Raw genomic sequence first — 12,054 nt, 5'->3', positions numbered from 1 at the left:
CCAATTGACATTTTTTGCAAGCTTTAGAACCAATAGACACTTTTTTTGCAAGCTTTAGAACCAATAGACATTTTTTGCAAGCTTTAGAACCAATAGAGACACTTTTTGCAAGATTTAGAGCCAATAGACACTTTTTTGCAAGCTTTAGAACCAATAGACACATTCTGCAAGCATTTTAGAACCACTAAGGGCACTTACATTTGAGTAAACATGTGTTCAGTGTTATTCACAGCTCAGAGAAACGTGACCCTCTGCCTTCCTCCATCTTGAAGAGACTGTGAGGCACACCACTTCCTGGTTTTATAGTCCCTCCACCATGCCGCCAGCGGGGGCAGCAGAGAGAATGGGGAATTTTGTAAAAACATTAATATCTCTGTCATTTTTCATCGACGGGAAATATCCTTGGCACACATGCGGCGGAGGGGGGCTCTGAGCAAGGTGGCCAAAAATGACGGCCGTAGGTGGCGGAAATCGCAGCACAGATAGCCAAAACCGGTCAAGAACAGACTTTTAGTAATATAGATAGATAGATAGATAGATAGATAGATAGATAGATAGATAGATAGATAGATAGATATAGATAGATAGATAGATAGATAGATAGATAGATAGATAGATAGATAGATAGATAGATAGATAGATAGATAGATGGGAGAGATATTTGGATAAAATTTATTCAAACTAGTTTTTGAATAATATAATCTATGTAATATTTTTAATTGAATTAAATTGTGTCTGGCGTTAATTGAACATTTATGTATATAGAACAAATACTTTTCCCATGTTTCTTTTGAGATCTTTGTCATTAATTCTTTTTTCCAGTCTTCTCTAATTGCCTCTGTTGATGGTAATTCTATGTTTTAAAATACTGTTATACAAGTATGATATTAATTTTTGTGACTCCGCCTTGATATTCATTACTTTTACCAGTGGATCTAAAATTATACTTTGGAATCTTGGTACAGTACATTGAGAAAGTATTCAGACCCCTTCACGTTTTCCACATTTTGTTACATTACAGCCTTATTCTAAAATGGATTACATTCTTTTTTTTATTCATCAATCTGCACACAATACCTCATAATATAAAAGCGAAAACAGGTGTTTAGTAATTTTTGCAAAATAATTAAAAATAAATAACTGAAATATCACATTCACATTCAGACCCTTTACTGTGACTCTCAAAATTGAGCTTCGGTGCATCCTGTTTCCATTGATTATCCTTGAGATGTTTCTACAACTTGATTGGAGTCCACCAGTGGTAAATTAAATTGATTGTACATTATTTGGAAAGGCACACACCTGTCTATATAAGGTCCCGCATTTGACAGCGCATGTCAGAGCAAAAACCAAGCTATGAAGACAAAGTAATTGTCTGTAGACCTCCGAGACAGGATTGTGTTGAGACACAGATCTGGGGAAGGGTATAAAACATTTTTTGGAGCATTGCAGGTCCAGAAGAGCACAGTGGCCTCCGTCATTCTTAAATAGAACTTTGAAACCACCAGGACTCTTCATAGATCTGGCCGCCCGGCCAAACTGAGCAATCGGTGGAGAAGGGCCTTGGTCAGGGAGGTGACCAAGAACCGGATGGTCACTCTGTCAGAACTCCAGAGTTCCTCTGTGGAGATGGGAGAAACTTCCAGAAGGACAACTATATTTGCAGCACTCCACCAATCAGGCCTTTATTGTAGAGTGGCCAGACGGAAGCCACTCCTCAGTTAAAGGCACATGACAGCCCGCTTCGAGTTTGCCAAAAGGCACCTAAACACGATTCCCTGGCCTGATGAAACCAAGATTGAACTCTTTGGCCTGAATGCCAAGCGTCACATCTGGAGGAAACCAGGCACCGCTCAACACCTGGCCAATACCATACCTACGGTGAAGCATGGTGGTGGCAGCATCATGCTGTGGGGATGTTTCTCAGCGGCAGGAACTGGGAGACTAATCACGATCAAGGGAAAGATGAAGGGAGAAAAATACAGAGAGATCCTTGATGAAAACCTGCTCCAGAGCATTCTAGACCTCAGACTGGGGTGGAGGTTCACCTTCCAACAGGACAACAACCCAAAACACACAGCCAAGACAACGCAGGAGTGGCTTCATGACAAGTCTGTGAATGTCCTTGAGTGGCCCAGCCAGAGCCTGGACTTGAACAAGATTGAATATCTCTGGAGGGCGCTGAAAATAGCTGTGCATCGACGCTCCCCATCCAACCTGACAGAGCATGAGAGGATCTGCAGAGAATAATGGGAGAAATTACCCAAATACAGGTGTGCAAAGCTTGCAGCATCATACCCAAGAAGACTTGAGGCTGTAATCGCTGCCAAAGGTGTCTCAATAAAGTACTGAGTAAAGGGTCTCAATACTTATGTAAATGTGATATTTCAGTTATTTATTTTTAATTATTTTGCAAACATTTCTAAACAACTGTTTTTCGCTTTTTTATTGTGGGCTATTGTGTGTAGATTGCTGATAAAAAAATGAATTTAATCAATTTTAGAATGCTGTAACGTAACAAAATGTGGAAAAGTGAAGGGGTCTGAATACTTTCTGAATGCACTATATTTCTTCATAAAATCACATACCTGTAGATATTTAAAATATTGTTTGTTATTCAATTTACATTTTAATTGTAGTTGTTGGAATGATAATAAATTTCCCATTTCATTCAAGTCACCTACCTTTTTAATTCCCACTCTTTCCCATTGTCTATATGTTTTATCCATACCAGATGGTTTAAATACTGGGTACACAAAAAAGTTGGAGAAACTCAGCGGGTGTAGCAGCATCTATGGAGCGAAGGAAATAGGCAAAGTTTTGGGCCGAAACCCTTCTTCAGACTGATCGGGGGTGGGGGGGGGGCGGGGACAAGAAAGGAAAAAGGAGGAGGAGCCCGAAGGCTGGGGGATGGGAGGAGACAGCAGGGTGACTGAGGAAGGGGAGGAGATAGCAAGGACTAACAAAATTGGGAGAATTCGATGTTCATGCCCCCAGGATGCAGACTCCCCAAGCGGAATATGAGATGCTGTTCCTCCAATTTCCGGTGTTGCTCGCTGTGGCAATGGAGGAGACCCAGGACAGAGAGGTCGGAGATGGAGTGGGAGGGGGAGTTGAAGTGCTGAGCCACCGGGAGGTCAGCTTGGTTATTGCGGACCGAGCGGAGGTGTACGGCGAAACGATCGCCCAACCTCCGCTTGGTCTCACCGATATAGATCTGCTGACATCTAGAGCAGCGGATGCAATAGATGAGGTTGGAGGAGATGCAGGTAAACCTCTGTCGCACCTGGAACGACTGCTTGGGTCCTTGAATGGAGTCGAGGGGGGAGGTAAAGGGACAAGTGTTGCATCTCTTGCGGTTGCAAGGGAAAGTGCCCGGGGAGGGGTGGTACGAAAGGGAAGGGAAGAATTGACGAGGGAGTTGCGGAGGAAGCGGTCTTTGCGGAAGGCAGATATGGGGGGAGATGGGAAGATGTGGCGGTCACGTTGGAGGTGGCGAAACTGACGGAGGATTACTTTTTGTATGTGACGGCTGGTGGGGTGAAAGGTGAGGACTAGGGGGACTCTGCCCTTATTGCGAGTGGGGGGAGTGGGGAGAGAGAGCAGTGTTGCGGGGTATGGAAGAGACCCTGGTGCGAGCCTCATCTATGGTGGAGGAGGGGAACCCCTGTTCCCTGAATAATGAGGACATTTCAGATGTTCTGGTGTGGAACGCCTCATCCATGGAGCAGATGCGGCGTAGACGGAGGAATTGGGCGTAGGGGATGGAGTCCTTACAGGAAGCAGGGTGGGAAGAAGTGTAGTCCAGATAGCCATGGGAGTCAGTGGGTGTATAGTGGATGTCGGTCAGAAGTCTATCCAGCATCTGCAGTTCCTTCTTAAACGGTTTAAATACTGGGTTATTAACTATTGGTGTTAGCACTGGTAGGTTTCTTAAATTTAAAGTTAATTTTATTTGTTTCCAGATTCGTATTGAATTATGTATAATTGGATTCTTCTTATATAATATATTATTCAATTTTATTGGGGAAAAGATGATCGCTCCTAAATCGTAAGGAGAGCAATTCTCTTTCTCCATTCTTATCCAGTCCAACTGTTGAGCAGAGCTATCCAACCAGTAAATGATATTCCTAATATGCACTGCCCAATAATAATATAAAAAAATAGGCAGTGCAAGTCCCCCTACCTCTTTGGGTTTGCACAAGTGGTTTATTTTAATTCTATGTGCTTTGTAATCCCAAATATAATTAGTAATATTCGAGTCTAATTTAAAAAAAAATGGTATACATATTGGTATAGATTGGAATAAGTATATTATTTGTGGTAGAGCTATCATTTTATAGCATTTATTCTGCCAATTAATGATAGTGGGAGCATTCTCGAAAATTTAATCAGAGCATTCAGTTTATTTAATAATGGAATAAAATTAGCGTTAAATAATGATTTGTATCTTCTAGTAACTTGAATACCCAAATACTTAAATTTTTCCGTTGCAATTTTAAATGGAAATTTTATTAGGTGATTCGCTTTCTGGGGTTTCAGTGACATAATTTCACTTTTATTCCAGTTTATTCTATAACCAGAAAAAGAGCCGAATTCCTCTATTAGATTTAATAAATTTGGGATGCTCGTTTGTGAATTTTTAATATATAAAAGTATATCGTCCGCATATAGTGAAATGTTATTACTAGAGTCATTAGTAATATCCCTGAATATTCGGATGCCTTCTTATCCTTTAAGCAAGCGGCTCTATCATAAGGGCAAAAAGCAGGGGTGATAAAACACAACCCTGCCTATTGCCCCTCGATAATTGAAATTTTTGAGATAACATATTATTAGTTAGTATTCTTGCCATTGGTTTATCATATGGTAATTTTACCCATCTAATAAAATTATCTTCCATATTAAATTTTTGGAGTACTTTGTATAAATACTGCCATTCTACCTGATCAGATGCTTTCTCTGCATCCAAAGATATAACTGATAAGTCTTCCTTTTCTTGATGAGTACTTGATGAGTACTGCCAAAATTGGGCCCTGGCAGTAAATCTAAAGAAAACCAACATCATGATTTTTCAGAAAAGACCCAGATGTCAGGAAGATAAATACAAATTTACTCTCAATGGTACTGTAATCGAAAACACTATGAGCTATACTTACCTTGGTCTAACCGTTGCAGCATCAGGGAGTTTCAATATGGCAGTGAATGCACTAAAAGAGAAAGCTCGAAGAGCTCTGTATGCAATAAAAAGAAGCTTCTACAACATCCACATTCCAATAAAAATCTGGTTTAAAATATTTGACAGTGTAATCCAGCCTATTGCGCTTTATGGTAGTGAAGTATGGGGTCCACTCAGTCACCATAGTTATAGTAAATGGGAAAAACATACAACTGAGGCCCTGCATGCGGAATTTTGTCGAAGCATCCTCCGTATCCAAAGGAAAACACCAACAAACGCATGTAGGGCGGAATTAGGCAGATACCCACTGATAATAAATATCCAGAAAAGAGCATTAAATTTTTGGAATCACCTTAAATCTAGCCCCCCAGATACCCTCCAGTTTAAAGCCCTTCAATCATAAGAGGGGAACCCAGAAAAGAGTTCCCTGTGTCAGTTGGTACTGAGACTAACTACCCCTATTCAGTTAAACCCTATCCAGTTAAACCCTGACCGGCCTCAGATCAATACTGACCCCCAATCACCAGTTAATGAACCAAATTATCAAACAATGCAAAGAAACGTGTTTGGAACATTGGGATCAAGAAACCAAAAGCTAAAGCAGATTAGAATGTTACCATTGTAGTGCGTGGGTCTCAAAAGGAAGCACGAAGTCCAGTGTTTTGAGAGGCACCTTTTATTATGTTCCTCCCGGTTGTAGGGAAGACCAAACAAGAGAAAGATGGCACCCAAACTCCTGCCTTTAAACCCTCTGGCTAAGGGCCGCCTCCGGACTGAACCACTCCCGTGCCGAGGGGTTCGACAGTATGATGGCACGACCGTTGGGAGCCCCCCCAGAACCAGAGGCACGAAACGCACCGGCGGGCGCACGACCCGGCCGGCCCGCGTGCGGAAGTCAGCCGATCGTGGGGCTTGCGGAGGCATAGGTGGAGGGACAGGTCGAGGGACCAGCGGGAGGACAGGTGGAGTTACAGGCGGACGGAGCCGTGAAGGGGGGCGCCCTCGAGGCCGAGGTTGGGCGACCAGCTGGTCAATGTCCAGGTGTGCCGGCTTCAAACGGTCAACCGACACTGCCTCCGGCCGGCCCCCCATGTCCAGGACAAAAGTCGACTGCCCGTGTTCCAGCACCCGGATCGGGCCCTCGTACGGCCTCTGGAGTGGCGTCCGGTGGGCATCACGGCGCAGGAAGACGTATGGGCAGTCCCTGAGGGCTGATGGCACGTGTGGGCGAAATGTCCCATGGCGGGACGTTGGGACGGGTGCGAGCCTGCCAACTCGCTCGTGAAGGTGCTTTAGGGTGGATGAGGGCGTTCCCTGCTGCCCCGGCGCCGACGGCACGAACTCCCCGGGCACCGTGAGTGGCGACCCGTACACGAGCTCCGCCGATGATGAGGCCAAGTCCTCTTTGGGAGCAGTCCGGATGCCCAGCATGACCCACGGCAACTCGTCCATCCAGTCCGGGCCGGAGAGTCGTGCCTTCAGTTCTGCCTTTAGCTGCTGGTGGAATCTCTCCACCAGACCGTTAGCTGTAAGCCGTGGTGTGGTGTAGCTGCACCCCCAGCAAGCGAGCCATGGCTGACCACAGCTCGGAGGTGAACTGTGGCCCCCGGTCTGAGGAGATGTGCGCCGGCACCCCGAAGCGAGCAATCTAGTGCGCGGACAATGCACGAGCACACGTAGCCGTTGAAGTATCGGCCAACGGAATAGACTCCGGCCACCGCGTGAAGCGGTCCACCATTGTAAGAAGGTGGGTGATGCCCCGGGATGGCGGGAGAGGCCCTACAATGTCTATGTGGAGATGGTCGAATCGCCGGTGAGGTAGACCAAACTCCTGGAGAGGCGCACGGACATGGCGCTGGATTTTTGCCGTCTGGCACGGAATGCAGGTGCGAGCCCAATGGCCAACCTGCTTGCGCAGACCGTGCCACATGAAACGAGTGGCCACTAGTGCCGTTGTCGCCCGGATTGATGGGTGAGCCAGTCCGTGGATCACCTCGAACACCCTCCGGCGCCAGGTGGCAGGGACGATGGTGCGCGGCTGACCGGACGACACATCGCACAGGATTGTCACTCCCCAAGGACCGAGAGGGACATCCTCAAGGCGGAGGCCGGAGATGGCAGTCCGGTACGCGAGCACCTCATCGTCCGTGAGCTGTGCCTCTGCCAGAGCAGAATAGTCAATTCCGGGCGCCACCTCGAACACGGCGTTGATAGCGGGGCGGGACAATGCGTCGGCCACCTGCATTTCACCTCGATGCAGCGGATAGATGTTGTATACTCCGTTATGTAGGCCAATTGCCGCTGCTGTCGTGCGGACCAGGGGTCGGAAACCTTCGCCTGGGCGAAAGTGAGCGGCTTGTGGTCCGTGTAGGCGGTGAACGGGTGGCCCTCCAGGAAGTAGCGAAAATGGCGCACTGCCAGGTAAAGAGCCAGGAGCTCGCGATCGAACGCGCTGTATTTCGTCTGCGCACGGTTGAGGTGCCGGCTGAAGAAGGCCAGGGGCCGCCAACCTCCGCCCGTCAGTTGCTCCAGCACAGCACCAACCGCCGACTCCGAGGCGTCCACCGTGAGAGCAGTCGGGGCATCTTCCCGCGGGTGCACCAGCAGTACGGCCCGAGCAAGGGCCTCCTTCGCGCCGTCAAAAGCTGCCCCTGCCTCGTGGGTCCATTCAACGTTCTTGTTCTGCCCACCCGCCAGAAGTTGATACAGAGGCCGCATGATGAGGGCCGCGGATGGCACGAAACGATGGTAAAAAGCCACCATGCCGACAAAGTCCTGCAGGCCACGCACCGTGCGTGGGCGGGGAAACGGACGGATGTCGTCGACCCTGTCAGGCAGGGGAACCGCGCCTTGCGCAGTCACGTGGTGGCTGAGGAAGTCAATCTCGGTTACACCAAAACGGCACTTGTCGAGGTTGATGGCCAAACCATGCTCGCTGAGCCGCTGACAGAGCTGCCGAAGGTGGGCGCAGTGCTCCTGCTGCGAGAGGCTGGCCACCAGGATGTCGTCCAGGTACACAAACACGAAATCGAGGTCGCGACAAACCCCGTCCATTAGGCGTTGAAAGGCCTGCGCAGCGTTCTTGAGGCCGAACGGCATCCGAGTGAACTCGTAAAGTCCGAATGGCGTGATGATCGCTGTCTTGGGTAAGTCATCCGGATGAACCGGGATCTGGTTATAACCCCGCACTAGATCCACTTTTGAAAAAATTGTGGCCCCAGCCAAATGGGCGGTGAAGTCCTGGATGTGGGGTACGGGGTATCGATCCGCTGTTGTTGCGGCGTTCAGCCATCGGTAATCCCCGTAAGGTCGCTGTAGTGTATTTTGGGTACTTGGAACTGACTCAAAAGAACTCTCAGATACAGGAGTAAAGTAGCAAGCTTCTTTATTCCAGGACGCCACCATGAGTCTCCTCTAGCGCATGCGTCCCCTCGCACAAGACATAACATATGCTAATTACATTATATACATTACAGTCGCCAGCCCCGCTCAACTTAGGGACCATGTGGAGTGGGGACGCCCAAGGGCTGCTCGAAGGGCGGACGATCCCCAAGGTCTCCATTGTGCGGAATTCCCGCCGTGCCAGACGCAGTTTATCCGGCGGCAGTCGGCGTGCTCGTGCATGGAGTGGTGGGCCGGTAGTCTGGATAAAATGCACCACTCCGTGGCTGGGGGTTGATGATCGAAACTGTGGGGTCAGAATGTCTGGGAACGCGACCAAGATCCATGCAAAGCGGGAGTCCACGGACGTCAGGGGCCGTCCCACCGGTTGATACAAACGCAACATGATCGGCTCCATCGTAGCGGCATTGACCAAACGCTGACGCCCGACGTCCACCATGAGGGAATGTGCCCGGAGGAAATCGGCCCCGAGCAATGGTTGGGAGACATCGGCAATGGTGAACTGCCATGAGAATTGGCAGGAGCCGAACTCGATCGGAACCATGCGCACTCCATATGTGCGGATGGGGCTGCCATTCGCCGCGGTGAGGACGGGCCCCCGCTTACCGGAACGAATGTCGGCCAGCGAAGGTGGCAGGACGCTGAGCTCCGCTCCTGTATCCACGAGGAAGCGGGTCCCGGAGCGCCGATCCCAGGCGAAAAGGCGGTGAATTTGGCCGGCCGCCGCGGGGACTATTGGCAGCCGGCCCAGGCGTTTCCCGGGAACGTGCACGGCTGGCGGCATTGTCGTGCTGCAGCACCCCAGCGCTGATGGAAATAGCACCAGCGCCTCATGTTGGTGTTACTTGGAGCTTGCCTGCTCCCGCTGGTGGTGCCTGCAGCTTGCTGGCGCTAGACTGCAGGTGCAGTACCCCCACTGCCGCTGGGGGCGATCGTACGGCCCGTCGGGCTGGAGCTGCCACTCCTTCCACAGCTCCCCCGCCCCACCGGAGGAAATCGGGAGCTGCCGGGGTGACGTCATCGGCGCGCCTGCCGACGGCCAGCGCGTTGACGTCATCAGGGCGCGTCAGACTCAGCGCGACCCCGTCTCTGCTGACGGCCAGCGCGTTGACGTCATCAGGGCGCGCCATCCACAGCGCGTCGGCGTGCCTCCCGAGGGCCCTGAGGTCGGCAAAGGAGACGTCTGTGAGCTGCAGACGGATGTAGGCCGGCAGCAGATGCAGGTAGGTGTACTCGAACAACCGGCACGGCATGTGCCCATCCAGTAGAGCCACCATCTCCTTTAGGAGGCTAGATGGCCGTCGATCGCCTAGGCCCTCCATATGCAGGATCCTAGCAGCACGCTCCATCCTGCTTAAGCCATAAATCTGGAGCAGGAGCTCCTTAAGGCCGAGATACTTATCAGTGTCCAGGGGGGGCTGCGAGGAAGTCCGTGACCTCTTCACCCGTGGCCTGGTCGAGGGCCCCCACCAGGTAATAGAAGCGGGTGGCATCGACCGTGATGCCCCGCAGGTTGAACTGGGCCTCCGCCTGCTGGAACCAGATGAGCGGCCGGGTGGTCCAGAAGTTGGGCAGTTTCACCGAGACCGAGCCGGGCCAGAGGAGGGCCGGGCCAGCCTGTGAGGAGGTAGGGCTTTCTCTTCTCTCCATCATGACGCCAATGGAGCGTCGGGGGTCACCAATGTAGTGCGTGGGTCTCAAAAGGAAGCACGAGGAAAGCATACTTTGACAAACTCAGTGGAGGGAGAGACAGAGAGAGAGAGAGAGATAGAAAGAGAGAGAGAGAGAGAGAGAGGGGGGGGGGGCAGACAGACAGAGAGGGACAGACAGAGACACAGAGAGAGAGACAGAGAGACAAAGAGAGAGAGAGAGAGACTGAGAAAGAGAGAGAGAGAGAGACAGAGAGAGAGAGACAGCAAGAGAGAGAGAGAGAGACAGACAGAGACAGGGAGAGAGAGAGACAGCAAGAGAGAGAGATAGAGGGACAGAGATAGAGAGGGACAGACAGAGACAGATAAAGAGAGTCAGACAGAGAAACACAGAGAGACAGACAGAGAGACAGAGAAAGAGGGAGACGGGGAGAGAGAGACAGAGAAAGAGAGAGAGAGAGGCAGAGAGAAAGACAGAGAGAGACAAACTCAGTGTGGCAACCCCTGATTTTAAAGAACTAGATGATACATCAAAACTAAGAATAATCCTTGGCGAAGGAAATACGGCACATCTTGGTGCACAATACGTAACAGCATGCCATAACCTGAGAGACGGTGAATGACCAACATGCACATATGTACGCACACACTAATTGACATTAACTAACACTAAGAAATTAATATTGAATTGCTAAATTTGCTATTGTGTTGTACTGCTTACAGCTGCAAGAACGTGTAGCAATCAATAAAGGGCTATAGGCCTATAGCGTGTTTGTGTACAGGGACATATCTATCCATGCACTGTATACTTGTATTTATGTATTTTAAACATGTATGTCATGTTTTATACTTTGGCCATATAACAATGTTTTTTTATCATGCCAATGAATTTTTTTAATTGAAAAAAAATTTGATACAGATATATATATATATATATATATATATATCTGTATCAAATTTTTGATACAGTGAGACAGAGAGAGGGAGAGAGCGAGAGAGAGAGAGAGAGACAGAGGGAGAGAGAGACAGAGGGAGAGAGAGAGGGAGAGAGAGAGACAGTGAGATGCAGAGATAGAGAGAGGGACAGAGAGAGAGAGGCAGAGACGGAGAGGGAGAGAGACAAGAAAGACAGAGAGAGAGAGAGACAGAGAGACACACACACACAGACACGGAGAGAGAGAGTGAGAGGCAGAGAGAAAGAGGGGAGAGAGAGACAGCCACAGACAGAGACAGAGAGAGAGAGACAGACAGACAGAGAGAGAGAGACCGACAGAGAGGGATGGGCAAAGAGAGAGAGAGTCAGACAGTGAGAGAGGGAGACAGAAAGAGAGATAGACAAAGAGAGAGACATTTAGAGGCACAGAGAAAGAGAGAGGGAGAGGGGCGAGGGGTGGAGAAGGGGGCTGGGTGAAGAGGGGTGAGAGGCTGGAGGTGGAAAGGGGTTGAATTGAGTAGCGGGGAAAGCAGGGATCGAAGGGAGGGGGAGGGATTCAAGGGGGAGAGGGTTTGGTGCTGAGTGGGATGAATGGGAGGCAGGGAACTGGGGGTGGAGAGAACGGGGTCAAATGATCCATGAAAGGGGGTAGGGAGCCAGGTGGGGGTGGGTTCACATTGTTTGGGGGTGGGGAGGAGGGGGAGGGAGCAAAGGGGGGTAAGGAGCAGGAGGCGGCGGCAGGGGTAAGGGGCAGGGAGCCACAGGGAAGAGGTCACATTGTTTGGGGGTGAGGAGGGGGTTGCAGTTTAGGAAGTCAAACCAGGGCAGAGTCTTCAATTTGAATGGCGGGGCGCTGGGGGAATGTGTGGAGCCGAGGGATCTAGGAGTGC

The sequence above is a fragment of the Amblyraja radiata genome, unplaced genomic scaffold, assembly GCF_010909765.2.
Source record: "Amblyraja radiata isolate CabotCenter1 unplaced genomic scaffold, sAmbRad1.1.pri scaffold_448_ctg1, whole genome shotgun sequence".
NCBI classification, from domain to species: domain Eukaryota; kingdom Metazoa; phylum Chordata; class Chondrichthyes; order Rajiformes; family Rajidae; genus Amblyraja; species Amblyraja radiata.
The sequence above is the reverse complement of the archived record's forward strand: the minus strand, read 5'-3'. Positions refer to the sequence as shown.